The sequence below is a fragment of the Pleurodeles waltl genome, chromosome 10 (genome assembly GCF_031143425.1).
Source record: "Pleurodeles waltl isolate 20211129_DDA chromosome 10, aPleWal1.hap1.20221129, whole genome shotgun sequence".
NCBI lineage: Eukaryota > Metazoa > Chordata > Amphibia > Caudata > Salamandridae > Pleurodeles > Pleurodeles waltl.
Genome location: NC_090449.1, coordinates 44,862,571 through 44,875,441, shown reverse-complemented (window position 1 = coordinate 44,875,441; position 12,871 = coordinate 44,862,571). Strand labels below are relative to the sequence as shown.

At 44.4% G+C, this 12,871-nt stretch overlaps 1 pseudogene; it reads left to right on the top strand.

Moving 5' to 3' along the window:
* The first annotated feature begins 9,800 nt into the window (after positions 1–9,800).
* On the top strand, positions 9,801–10,738 carry LOC138260693 (olfactory receptor 1f45-like; annotated as a pseudogene).
* The last annotated feature ends 2,133 nt before the right edge of the window (positions 10,739–12,871 follow it).

Sequence of the window (12,871 nt, the reverse complement as noted above, 5' to 3'; positions counted from 1 at the left end):
TGTAACTCCCTTGCCCTGACTAGAGTGGGTTAGTTCTGCCTGGCTGAGGTGCATACCCTAGCCAACCAGAAACCCCATTTCTAAAAGCAGTCAACCACAGTGAATGCCATCCAGGGCCTGGCAGGCCATTTGCAACAAACAAATGCATTCCTGGAGGGCATTCACTCTAGCATGGCGGCCCAACAGAGATCAATCCAGGCTCTGGCCTCCTCCCTGATGGCAGCTATTGTCCCTGTTTCTAGCCCCCCCTCCAACCTCCTCTGCCGAGTCACATTCCCCTCAACCCCAACCTATCCCAAGCACACGTTCAGACCAGCATGCACCCAAGACAACACACAGAAGTGGCTCAGGCAAACACAAGCACCACACATCATCACACAGGCACTCACACAAACACCATCCACATGCAGACACACCAACATCCACTGCCTCCACTATGTCCCCCTCCTCCTCCTCGTCCACCACCCTCCCAGTAGCGTCTCTACTCACACTTGCATGCACTACATCCTCAGCGACTACCAACATCACGCCTATCACTACACACCCCTCACTGGCAGTCACCACTCCCACATCCATGCACATGTCCCCTGTGTCCTCTCCCACTGTGTCTGTGCCCACTCCTCCCAAAGTACACAAAAGCAAGCACTCAGACACCCAACAGCCTTCCACCTCACAACAGCATCCAGCCCATGCACCTGCACCCAAACACTGAAAAGTGACACCTCCTACCACCACTCCCTCTTCCTTCACTCCCAAACCTTCACCCTCTTCCCGCCCCAGTGTCCCTTAGAAGCTTTTCCTTTCCGCTGTTGACCTCTTCCCTACTCCTCCACCTCGTCTTTCACGTCGGACCAGGGTGGTGAGAACCCAGGCGAGCACCTCAGCCACCCAGTCCACGGCCACAGTAATGTCGGCAGCTACTGCAGGTGGGAGAGGCTCCAGGAAAACCAGCCATCAGCACTGACAGTGTGCCTGCACCAGCTGCCAAGGAGAAGGGCAAGGAGGCACCACCAGCTGCCAAGGGCAAGAGCAAGGAGGCACCACCAGCTGCCAATGTGAAGGGCAAGGAGGCACCACCAGCTGCCAAGGGCAAGGAGGCACCACCAGCTGCCAAGGTGAAGGGCAAGGAGGCACCACCAGCTGGGAAGGGCAAGGGGCCTGCCCATGCAGGCAGGAAGGACAGGAGGCCTGGTGCTGATTCTGAGCCACCACCACCAACCATGGCGGTTCAGCCGTCCGAGGCTGTAGGGGAAGGGCTGGAGCCTCCCCCAACCACTGGCATTCCCGACAACAGCACCGCCATCCAGCACCGCCAGCAGCAGCCCCAGTGGGCAGCCATCTGAGGTTGCAGGGGATGAGCAGGAGCCTCCCTCCACCACTGCCAGCACCGCCAGCAGCCTCAGTGGGCAGCCATCCGGGGCTGCAAGGGACGGACAGGAGCCTCCCCCCACCACTGCCAGGCCCGACACCAGCCCCGCTACTGCCACCACTGAGCAGCCAACATCGCCGGCGGGCAGTGTGTAGTCCTGCCTCCATGGACTGTAGTGCGTCCTGGACTATGCAAATCCTGTGGGTGTGACGCCCAGGTGAGAGACTGTGATCTTGCCCTCCCCAAGATCAGCATCACTGGGCACAAAGCCCCCTCCAGAACCAGTAGAAGAAGCCATACACTCACCCCATCCTTGCCAGGATGAAGCACACTGGGCACAAAGCCCCCTCCAGAACCAGTGGATGAAGCCATCCACTCACCCCCTCCTTGCCAGGATGAAGCACACTGGGCACAAAGCCCCCTCCAGAGCCAGTGGAAAAAGCCACCCACTCACCCCATCCTTGCCAGGATGAAGCACATTGGGCATAAAGCCCCCTCCAGAACCAGTGTAAGAAGCCATCCACTAGAGAGACTGTGGCCTTGAACTCCCCAGGACGAAGCAGTGGGCAAAACACCCACTAGAGAGACTGTGGCCTTGCACTCCCCAGGACCAAACAGTGGGCAAACCACCCACTTGAGAGACTGTGGCCTTGCACTCCCCAGGACCAAGCAGTGGGCAAACCACCCACTTAAGGGACTGTGGCCTTGCACTCCCCATGACCAAGCAGTGGGCAAACCATCCATGAGAGAGACTGTGGCCTTGCACTCCCCAGGACATCACACAGGGCATGTAGCCCCCTCCAGGACCAGTGGCGTTGTACCATCTGCCGGCAGAGGTGCCCCCCGTTCCCCGTCTCCCTGAGGTGCCTGTGTATTTTCAACCTGATACCTCTGCAGTGTTCTCTCTGTGTTGTTGCAAGTGTCAAGTGGGGCTTTGGCCTATGTGATGTGGCCCTGTGGCCAATGAACATTGTGAACTGGGCAGTGTCCCTCCATTTGTAAATATGTATATACATTTTGAATTTGAAGCATGTATTTATACTATTTTGTCTTTTTACACTCACTTTAATCAATTCCTTTTGTCCTTGGATTATTCCTGAGAGGTACGTGGTAAATATGTTTTCTTAGTACATCTGCTTTTGTGTCTGGTGTTGGGGTTGGGGGTGTTGCTCGCGTGTGTGTGTCACTCTCTTTTTCCTCCCTACCTCCCTTGTGTGCTAGGCGGCTGTACTCACCGTGGTCGTCTTCGCCGGCGTTGATGTTCATAGTGAAGAAGGAGATAGACGAGCATGGGAACACCTGCAACTCGGGCTCCATGGTGGAGTGGTTCTTCCCTGAGTCCCCAGTGGTGAGTCCTTTGCCTTCTTTGTACTGTTTCCACCATGATTTTGATGTCGTTGGTACCGCCCCGGAAAAGGTGGCGGATAGGACTGTTGTAATAGTGTGGGCGGTTCATGTCTTCCGCCTGGCTGTTGACGGTTACCGCTGCATTGCTTGTTGTACCCTCATGGCGGTCGGTGTGTTAAAGTGGCTGTCTGTGTGGGTGGTTTCCGCTGTGGTCATAATTCCCTTTTTGTTACCACCAACCTGTTGGCGGTATTACCGCCGCTTTATCACCGACCGCCAGGGTTGTAATCAGGGCCTTAATCTCTGCAAAGAAACTCCTCTTGCGGCAAAAATCAATGCACAGCCTAGCGGAATCGACGGACAGCCTGCCTTGCAGTGAAATATTCACTGCATCACCGAACCAGAATGACGCAGCCCGCCTCCCTGAATGGAGATCGACACAGCAACAGCATTGCAACCGGAACTTCAATGCACAGCCCACTGGATCGACGCATCGCCGAGCCAGAACGACCCAGCCTGAATTCCTGAAAGAAGAATCGATGCAGCACCTGCTGTGTAACTGAAATTTCAACGCATCACCCACCAGATCGTTGCAGCACCTGTGACTTCACCCTGCACACCCAGGATTTCCACGCATCGTCCATGGGGGTCAAAAGACCCCGCATCGCAAAAGAGGATTCAAGCCTGCACACTGGAATTTGACACAAAGCCCCTGCTGCGTGGAAAAGAATTGACGTATCGTCTGTGTGCGCCCAGAAATCCGACCCACACCTACCTTTTTCCATGCATCTTCTCCTCTGCGGTCCTCGTGCGTGTAATTTTGACGCAAACCAGGTACTTTGTGCTTGAAAGAGACAATTGTTACTTTTAAGAACTAAAGAATCTTCTTATCATTACAAAAGTGATAATTCAACTTGTGATTATCAAATCTTGATCGTTTTGACCTTAATTTAATCAGATAAATATCCTATATTTTTCTAAAACTGTGTGGTGTATTTTTGTGGTGTTTTCAAGATAATTTGGATTGTGTGTGATTTACCCTGACTAGGATTATGGTCCCTACTTGGACAAGGGTGTATACCTCTTCCAACTAGAGACCCCATTTCTAACACAAACCATAATCTACCTTCCAATAAAGCATAATGCTACACAATCGTCAGTCCCCCGTGTCATAAATCCCATGGCATGTAGCATGTAATGGAGAATGCGGACACACCTCCATCGATATATATTGGATCTGGTAAATCAACAGTTGACTCAAGGATGAAGATAATTAGAATGCGTCCTGGAAAGACAAATGTCATCAGCCAAAGCGGATCAAGAGATATTCAGAGATGCTTTCAAATCACAGTCGGCATAACTTCATAAAGTCTCTGAAGATTAGTTAAAGTTAAACTTTGGCCTGACCATGGGAAGAGGCACTACATCAGTGGCCCCCAACATATCACTAGAAAGATATGTCATTGGGGAAGACCCTGACTTTTTTTTCTTCAATTATGAGAGAGCGGCTAGAGTCCGTAACTAGAGAAAAATGGCCTTTCTTGCACCACTTCTCACTTGTGAAGCGCAAGCTGCTTACCAGATTCCGATCCCCCAACGTGACAGTCCATATGAGGATATCTAGAAAGACATCTTCGATCACCAGGGCATAGATGATATAACATATATAGTAAAATTCCAGAATGAAAGGGAATCACAAGGAGACACCTCTAAAACTCTCTACTTTAAGTTAAAAATGGCTGTGAACAAATTGTTGGGGCTGCATGAAATTAGTAAGGGAGAGATAATGAATTCTTTCTACCTGGAACAATACCTGGAGGCCTTACCCATAGCTACTCAGAAGTGGTTGAGGCAACATTCCAGGATCACGGTCAGTCAAACAGTGGAAATGGCTACCACATTTTTGCAGGCCCATCCCTGGTCCTACTTATGAGAACTCGAGAAAAGTACTCATCCCCTTCCCCATCCCCATTCAGCAGGGGGGAAAATGGAAAAAACAAGAACTTATATGAAAATTCGAGGGAAAGTAAAATCAGAGATACCTCCCTCTAAGGGTCCCAAATGTTTTGGGTGTGGGGGATAGGGCCACATAGCCCAGATCTGTGCCCACAAGAAGCCAGCTGGAGAACCTTCTGGAGGTCACCTATGCTCCCTGATCCATCCTATTGCCACAAGAAATGGGTCCCTCCTTTTTATGTAAGTGTGCAGATTAATTTGAAATAGGCCTTATTGGACTCTGGCTGCAGGCTGTTGGTAGTACAGGGGAATCTAGAGCAGGCCTCCCAGATAATTCCCGGCCAAGTTGTGGGGATAAGGTGCATAAATGGGTATGTTAAGACATACCTGGTGGCTCAACTTAGCGTAAGAACAACGGAGGGCCAGGTCCTGGATATTGAAGTAGGAGTACTACGTAATCTGCCCGAGGATAATATATTAGGTACTAATAATCCTAACTTTATGGAATTTTTCAAGCTGAACATCGGAGCTGAGATACAGCCTGAGAGGTTCCCAGAGATAGATAAATCCCGAATAGCCTTACTAACCACAGAACCTTTGGAGATTGACAGAAACTTCTGATACGCCCAAATAATGATGCCATCCTTTAAAACATGATCGGGAAGATGCCAATAACAAGAGAATAATCCTCACTCTCTTTTCCCTGGTTCATTATAAACAAGGACCTTTTATACCAGATAGGCAAAGAAAATGACTCACCCCTGGTCCAGATAAGATTCCAGGGGACCTGTTTAAATCAGAACCAAAGATATGGGCATGGTACATTATTGGCGTGGTGCAGAAATAATTCCGATTCACAAAAAGGGTGATGTAGGTTTACCTGCAAATTATCGACCAATCAGCCTTATCGATATCCTTAAGAAGACGTTTGCTAAGCGAGTCTTAGATAGGCTTACTGATTGGATTCAGGATAATCAAATGTTATCCCCCTTACAGGCCGGCTTTCGGCCTAAAACTAACACCATGGACCAAGTCCTCAGGCTGTCATTACTATTTTGGAAGTATGTCACCCTATCTAAGCAAAAACTCTATGTTACTTTTGTAGATCTAAGATCTGCGTTCGACTTTGTCTCAAGAGAGAAACTATGGGGAGTATTAAACAAAATCGGTATCCCAGGAAACTTAGTGCATTTAATTCAAAGGTTACATGAAAAAACATTTGTACAAGTTAGATGGGGCAATCGGAGGGAACTCACCGACAAAATAGATATTAGGAGAGGAGTGCACCAGGGCTGTGTTCTTGCCCCAACTCTTTTCACATTGTTTATTAACGAGGTGGTGCAAGTCGTTACCAACTGCCAAAATGATGCTCCATCCTTGAATAACCACAAAATTCCAATTTTGCTATTTGCTGACGATTCCCTCCTGATCTCCAGAACTCCTATGGGTCTCCAGGTACTTGTGGATAAGTTTAGTTCGTTTTGTGGTGACTATGGACTTAAACTTAATCACAGCAAAACTAAACTTATGACCCTGGGCTGTGGTCCCACTAAGAGATATTCAATTTTCTATAATGGAACCCCTCTAGGCATGGTAAGCTCCATAGATTATTTGGGGGTGAGAATTAGCAACAATCTGCATTGGGGGGCCCAAATTGATAAAACGTTTAGCTCTTTTGGCCCAGAGATCTGGGGCTATTCTACGCTTCCACAAGTCTACCTCTGAGAGAGTGATTACTCCAACCCTTAAAATTTACCAAGCTAAGGCACAGAGTGCTGCGGTCTATGGGGCAGAAATCTGGGGGTCCTCGAACACTGGCAAGTTGGCAGTGGGGGAAAACAACTTTGTAAGGTCAACTTTGGCTTGTCCTCGTAATACCCCACTGCTGCCAATGTTCTGGGACCTTGGCCTTTCATGCATCTCAGATGTAATTGCCCTACGACCATTGCTTTTCTGGGTCCGTGTATGGACTACCCCTGAGCTATCCACATATAAGGAGTCTATTCAAGACATTTTAGATAGACCAAATGTTCTTACCATTCCTTGGTTTAATCACATCTCAAAATGGTTTTATAGATTGGGTCTTAGCAAGTTTTGGAGCCATCCAGAAAGTATAAGGAAGGATCAGAAGAACCATTTGAAAACTGTTTACTGGATATATGTCAGGGAAAACTACCTGCTGTGCTCAACACATGGCAGATTGACCTCACAATTTTTTGATTTCAAATGGTATCCGCATCTGGAACCATTTATGGATACAATTCTTGACCCACTAAGTAAGAGTTTATACATTCAGTTCAGATATGGTTGTCTGCCTCTTAAATCTTATGGTAGTACACAGAGTTTGATTACAAGATCTGATCCTTGTCCTAGTTGTAATCACTCTTCTGAATCCATTGTACATTTTATGTTTATATGCCCTGCATATATGATTGCGCAACGGAAGTGGTTACGACCTGTGTGTAGAAATACGGGGATAAGACACTTTATGGCTGCCTTAAGGATCATGATGAGGGATACTTCCCTCTTTCTATCTTGTGCGGTTAGCAAGTATATTGTAGCTGCTTGGCATATACGTATTAGTTCCCTGGGGAAAAAATGATGATGAGGTACAGATTTTAAAAGAAAAAAAAAAAGGAAAAGTGTTTTAGTTGCTAAATTTTAACTATGCACCTAAGACTGAAATAAAACCCCATGTTTAATTTAAATGATAGATACTAGAGGGTTAGGTGCATTTTGGAAAGTAATTTTATGTGTTTTAAGGCTGAACATATGTTATTCTATTTTATTCTCATCTCTATTTTTTAACTTTCTCTTTTTATTTAATTGTTGGTTGTTTGCTTTTATGGTTGAAAGTAACCGAATAAAGCTATGTGAACTTGACTCACCCCAGTTGTTTGTCACTCATGATTTTCGTGTACAGATTTTGTTTGTTGCTAATTCTCATTTATTGACAGAAAAAATAGGGTCCTTGAAAACTAGTCAAGCAATCTTACAACATTTCTACTAGCCAGGCATACTAGCAGCCATTAAACATTTTTCCAAGGAGTGCAAGGTGTGTCAGAGGAAAAAACCCTACCAACCTCCTCCTGTAACACTACAACCCCTGCCCATTATTGGTTCTCCTTTGAAATAATAGGTAGGGACCTTATTGGCCCTATTTCTAAGTCCAGCAAGACTAACTAATATGCTTTGCTATTGGTTGATTATTCAACCCGATATCCAGAAGCACTTCCATTAAAGTCTCCTACTACCTAGAACATAGCTCAACTTATGGTAGAAGAGTTCGCTCAACTGACTTCGTGAAGGAGATCCTCACAGATCAAGGGACACCTTTTATGTGTCAACTGATGAAACAGGTCTGTAAGCAAATGAACATTTCTAACATTAAAACCTCTGTATTACACCCACAAACAGACAGTCTAGTGGAGAGGTATAATGGGTCCCTGAAGCTTACTTTGAAATAAATGTTAACTGTATATGGAAAAATTGGGACCAACTCTTCCCTTTAGCCCTTTTGTAATAAGACGCAAGTCCAAAGTAGCCTGGTGTGTCCCATTTTTGAGTTATTATATGGCAGGAAGCCTTGCACTCTACTCGAAATGACTAAAGAGGTATCGGAGAAAGACGACAGAGAAGAGACAGGAGAGCTACTTGATTACACTAACCAATTTCATACTCGGAAAGAGAAGCTTAGACAAGTAGCTCATAACAGCTTAGAGAAGAGTCAAACCAGACAAAAAGCTGTACATGACAAGGGGAAAAAGTGATGGACCTTTTAGGAGAACGTTTGGGTATTAGTCTTTTAACTCATATCCACCAAGAAATTAAAATCAGAATGGCAAGGTAAAAGATTGGGTTTAAAATTGGAAAAGGTACAGGTTACGCATATCCTCCAACAAAGAGCAGAACTACCATGTCAACCTTCTGAGGAAATTGCTGGGACCAAGACCCAAGAGAGTACAAACAACTGAACCAATAATCCAGACTCCCAGTACTCAAATATACCTACCTATAATTGAGGTACTAACACCAGAAAAGAAAACTGAACTATTAACCACCCACAAACACTTTTCCTCAACGTTTTCAGATCCATCCAGAAGAACCCACCTAGCAGAACACTCTATCCATACCCATGAAGGGGTTATCATTAAACAAACACTCCATCGCATTCCTGCGGCTAGAAGGGAGGCAATCCAAAGAGAGACAGAACAAATGTTACAAATGGGGATGATACAACGTTTCAAAAATAATTGTTCCTCTCCCATAGTTTTGGTACCCAAACCAGATGGTACAATATAACTGTTTTTGTAGTCTTTCTAGCCTAATAATGGGGTGATCATGGTTCACAAAGCTTACTGGAAAAGAACCAGCTTCACTATGTTTAGAAATGTCCAGTCTTTGACTGCACAAATGCAAAGTCAACCCTTATTTTGCTAGCTCAAGCACAGAAGTAGATAGTTTGTAATCCTGGGTAATAAACTTTGGAGCGCTCCCAGCCTCGACCTGAGTATTTAAACTAACTACATACATTTCGGAAAACTATTGAAGACCATGCTCTTCAAACTTTCCTGCAACTAAAGTGCTGCAATTAATACATCAGACAATGTCTCTCCTTTTTAGTAGACCTTACCATCCATTTACTTATCAGACACACTTCTATCTAGGACACTGAGCACTTTGAAGAACCACAACCTTCAAAAGAAATGAATAAATATTCTCGCTGTAATGCAACTGATTGTTTCCTGCATAGTTGATATGAAAATCCACTATTTTTACACAGACATCCTTCTCGGAAGTAACTCTGACAGATATGGTGGCAATCAGCCATGCTACATTGTGTGGATGCTCAGCCATCATTTCTGATGGATTTAACTAAAAAACTTGGTGATGCCTGTTGTGGACTGAAAGAGCTTCCACTAGTATGACTTCCATCATCAACTGAATGAAAATACAGTGGATAAGCTATTGAATGTGCCCAACTACATCTGAAAAGTTTTAAGCTTTGCAAGAGGATGTTGTATGTTTTTCCAAATATTTAGATAAATTATTTAAATACAATGACAGTTTGGGTTTTAAATGTATCAGATATTTATCTTTTCTGTTACCCCAGATGCCAGTTACACACATGGGCCTGAAGAACTGGACGTTTACTAATGAGTTCATCCTTCTAGGAGTATCGGACCAGCCATGGATGCAGCCATGGCTCTTTGTTATCTTTCTTGCAATGTATGTTACCACTCTTCTAGGAAACACAACCATTATCTGCATCATTGGATCAGATTGTCGGCTGCACACCCCCATGTATTTCTTTCTTTGTAACTTTTCATTTGTTGATATCTGTCTGACATCGGTAACTGTTCCAAAACTCCTGGCCAACATCCTTTCTGAGAAGAAGAGTATTTATTTCAGCGGGTGTGTGGCCCAGCTCTTCTTCTTTCTTTTGATTGTTAACATGGAGAGTTTCCTTTTGGGAGTGATGGCTTACGACAGGTATGTATGGCTTACGACAGGTATGTAGCCATCTGCAACCCACTTCATTACACCACTGTGATGAGCAGGCAAGTCTGCCTTGTGTTAGTTGTGGTGTCATGGATCATCTCTGCATTACATTCTCTGATATACAGTGTAATGGACTCCAGGTTATCCTACTGCAAGTCCAATATCCTACACCACTTCTTCTGTGACATCCCACCACTGCTGAAGCTCTCGTGCTCAGACACCTCAATGTATGAGCTCATTATTTTCACAGAAGGGTCCATTGTCGTTATGGTCCCATTCATCTTGATTACCATCTCTTATGCCCTCATAGTCTTTACTCTTCTGAAGGTGTCTTCTGAGCAGGGACGATGGAAAGCGTTCTCAACTTGCTTCTCCCATCTAGGTGCTGTTACCCTCTTCTACGGCACAGATATCTTCATGTATTTTCGGCCATCTTCAATTTACTCCCTGGATTATGACCGTGTGGTGAGCGTTATGTACACCATTGTGGCACCGATGTTGAACCCCTTCATCTACAGCTTAAGAAACAAAGATGTAAAGGATGCCCTGAAGAAAGTACTCTGAAGGACGAGGAAGTAAAAGTGCAATCAAGTATCACTCGGATTCCTTCATTCTTCTTCCAAAGCATGCTATGAATTATGAAATGACCATTCGTGTTTTACTTCAAAAGATCTAAGGAAAATGTGTAGCCTCAAAAGATCTGTCCTCCCTTTCTCTTGTATCTGTTTCCTTTGATGCTTGTGATCTTCTATGTCTGTTTCACATTGACCCTTCCCACAGCTCCCTTTGTTGCCTTCCATCTTCTAAGTCTGTTTCACATTGACCTTTCCCTCACCGGTTCCCTTGTTCTCATTCTCACTCACTCATCTCCCTTCCTCTGAATTTCTATCTTCCTGTCCCTTTCCCTCACATCCACTCCTGATTGCTGTGTCATATTCGATCTTTCACTCCTAAATTTGACCGGGTGTGTCCTGTAAAATGTTCCAGACCCACAAAAGCTGAACGTTTTTTTGCTGTGTACAAAGAACTCAAAGGAGGCATTCCACTGCTATTGATGGGGGTGCATCGAAAGACATTACTCTAATGGGAATTATCATTTCTTATGAAGAAACAACAAAAAATGTGAATATGCACCTTTCTGCCAGAATCTCCATTCTTTCCCAATTTCTGATGCTCTCTCACATTTTGACTTTAACGCCAGGGTCACTGGAATTATCTGGCAGAGTTTGACCAATTTATGGAACAGCATTGAAAGTATTAGACAGCAAAGAAGGTAAGTTATACGACATAATACAGCACATTTTTTTGAGTATTACTTCATTATTTTGTTATCTTTATTCATGTTAACAATATATGGGCAATAGATTCGCCTCTTTAGTACCTGTTTAACATGCAAACACAACAATTTGCAACTGACAGGAGACTAATCAATATTTGTGAATAGCCCGCCTGCAAAGCGACACGTGTCACTGCGTTTGTGGTGACGTTTGATTCGCTTGAACTAAAACCATATTTTTTGTTAAATTCTGCAGATTGACGAAGCAGATGATGCATTATGTGACGAATGCAGCAAATTGAAAAACAACGCAGCCTCACAATCACATATTTCCAATGGCTCTACTTTTACCATGTCTAGCAAATAGCCTCCCTCTTGCACACGAGCCTACACTCAAACACAAACACATATATACAAATGTGCGCACACAAGCATCTAAGCACCAACAAAGACACAAAGACACACACATACACAATTAGCATTCACACGCAAACAAATACACATGCAGCACACAAAGTGATTGGAAACAGACAGTGAAAAGTGGCAGGAAATTGCATTTGCGGTCACATAGGTCGGCCGCAAAATGTCTTCCCAAGTAGCTGGCAAATAATATGCACAATTTTATCTTAAATCAAGACTTTTAGGAGTAGTATTACATTGGTTGAATTTTAAAGGATTTTTAAAACTCAAAAAATTGTGTTCAAGTTATTTGGAAATAGTGTTTTGTGTGAAATCATAGGTGCCCTGACTGGAAATGTAAGACACAAGACAAATTAAGGTCAACATCTTAGACTTCTGTTGTTGAGCGAGAATAAGAAACCAATGTACATGCAGTCCTGTGGTATTTGTCTTGAAATACTGCTTTAGGTGTTTCTTTCATTTATGAACTAAAATGCGGTTCCTACTAGTACAATGTATGCATTTCTACAACAATCTTCTAATGAAAAGTGGTTGACAATTAAATCACAGCCAGTATATCAAAGTACTTTCACTATGCAAAGGAAGGCCACCAGAATGAAATGGAGTCATGACACGTTTTGGAGGAGAAAGTAGAAGTTTAAATCAAAGAAGTGAAGTATCCTCAAGGACAACTCATTAACTACAAGAACCACTGCAACCAATAAAATACCAAATCAACCTTTCTCTTATGCAACAACACTTTCAGACACACAGTATTCTTACACACTCAAACATAGAGAATATAGTGGTGGTTACTAAGGTAGAGGTAGTAGTGGTGATCGTGGTAGTAGTTGCAGATACAGGCATAGTGTGAGTGGTGGTGGTAGTGGTCATCATACTAGTAGTTGTGGGGTTGGTAGTGTTATTGGTGATAGTGATTTTAGTAGTATTTGTGAAGATAGATTTGGTGTCAGTAATGCTGATAGTGGTGTCAGTGGTGAAGATAGTGGTAGGACAGTGAT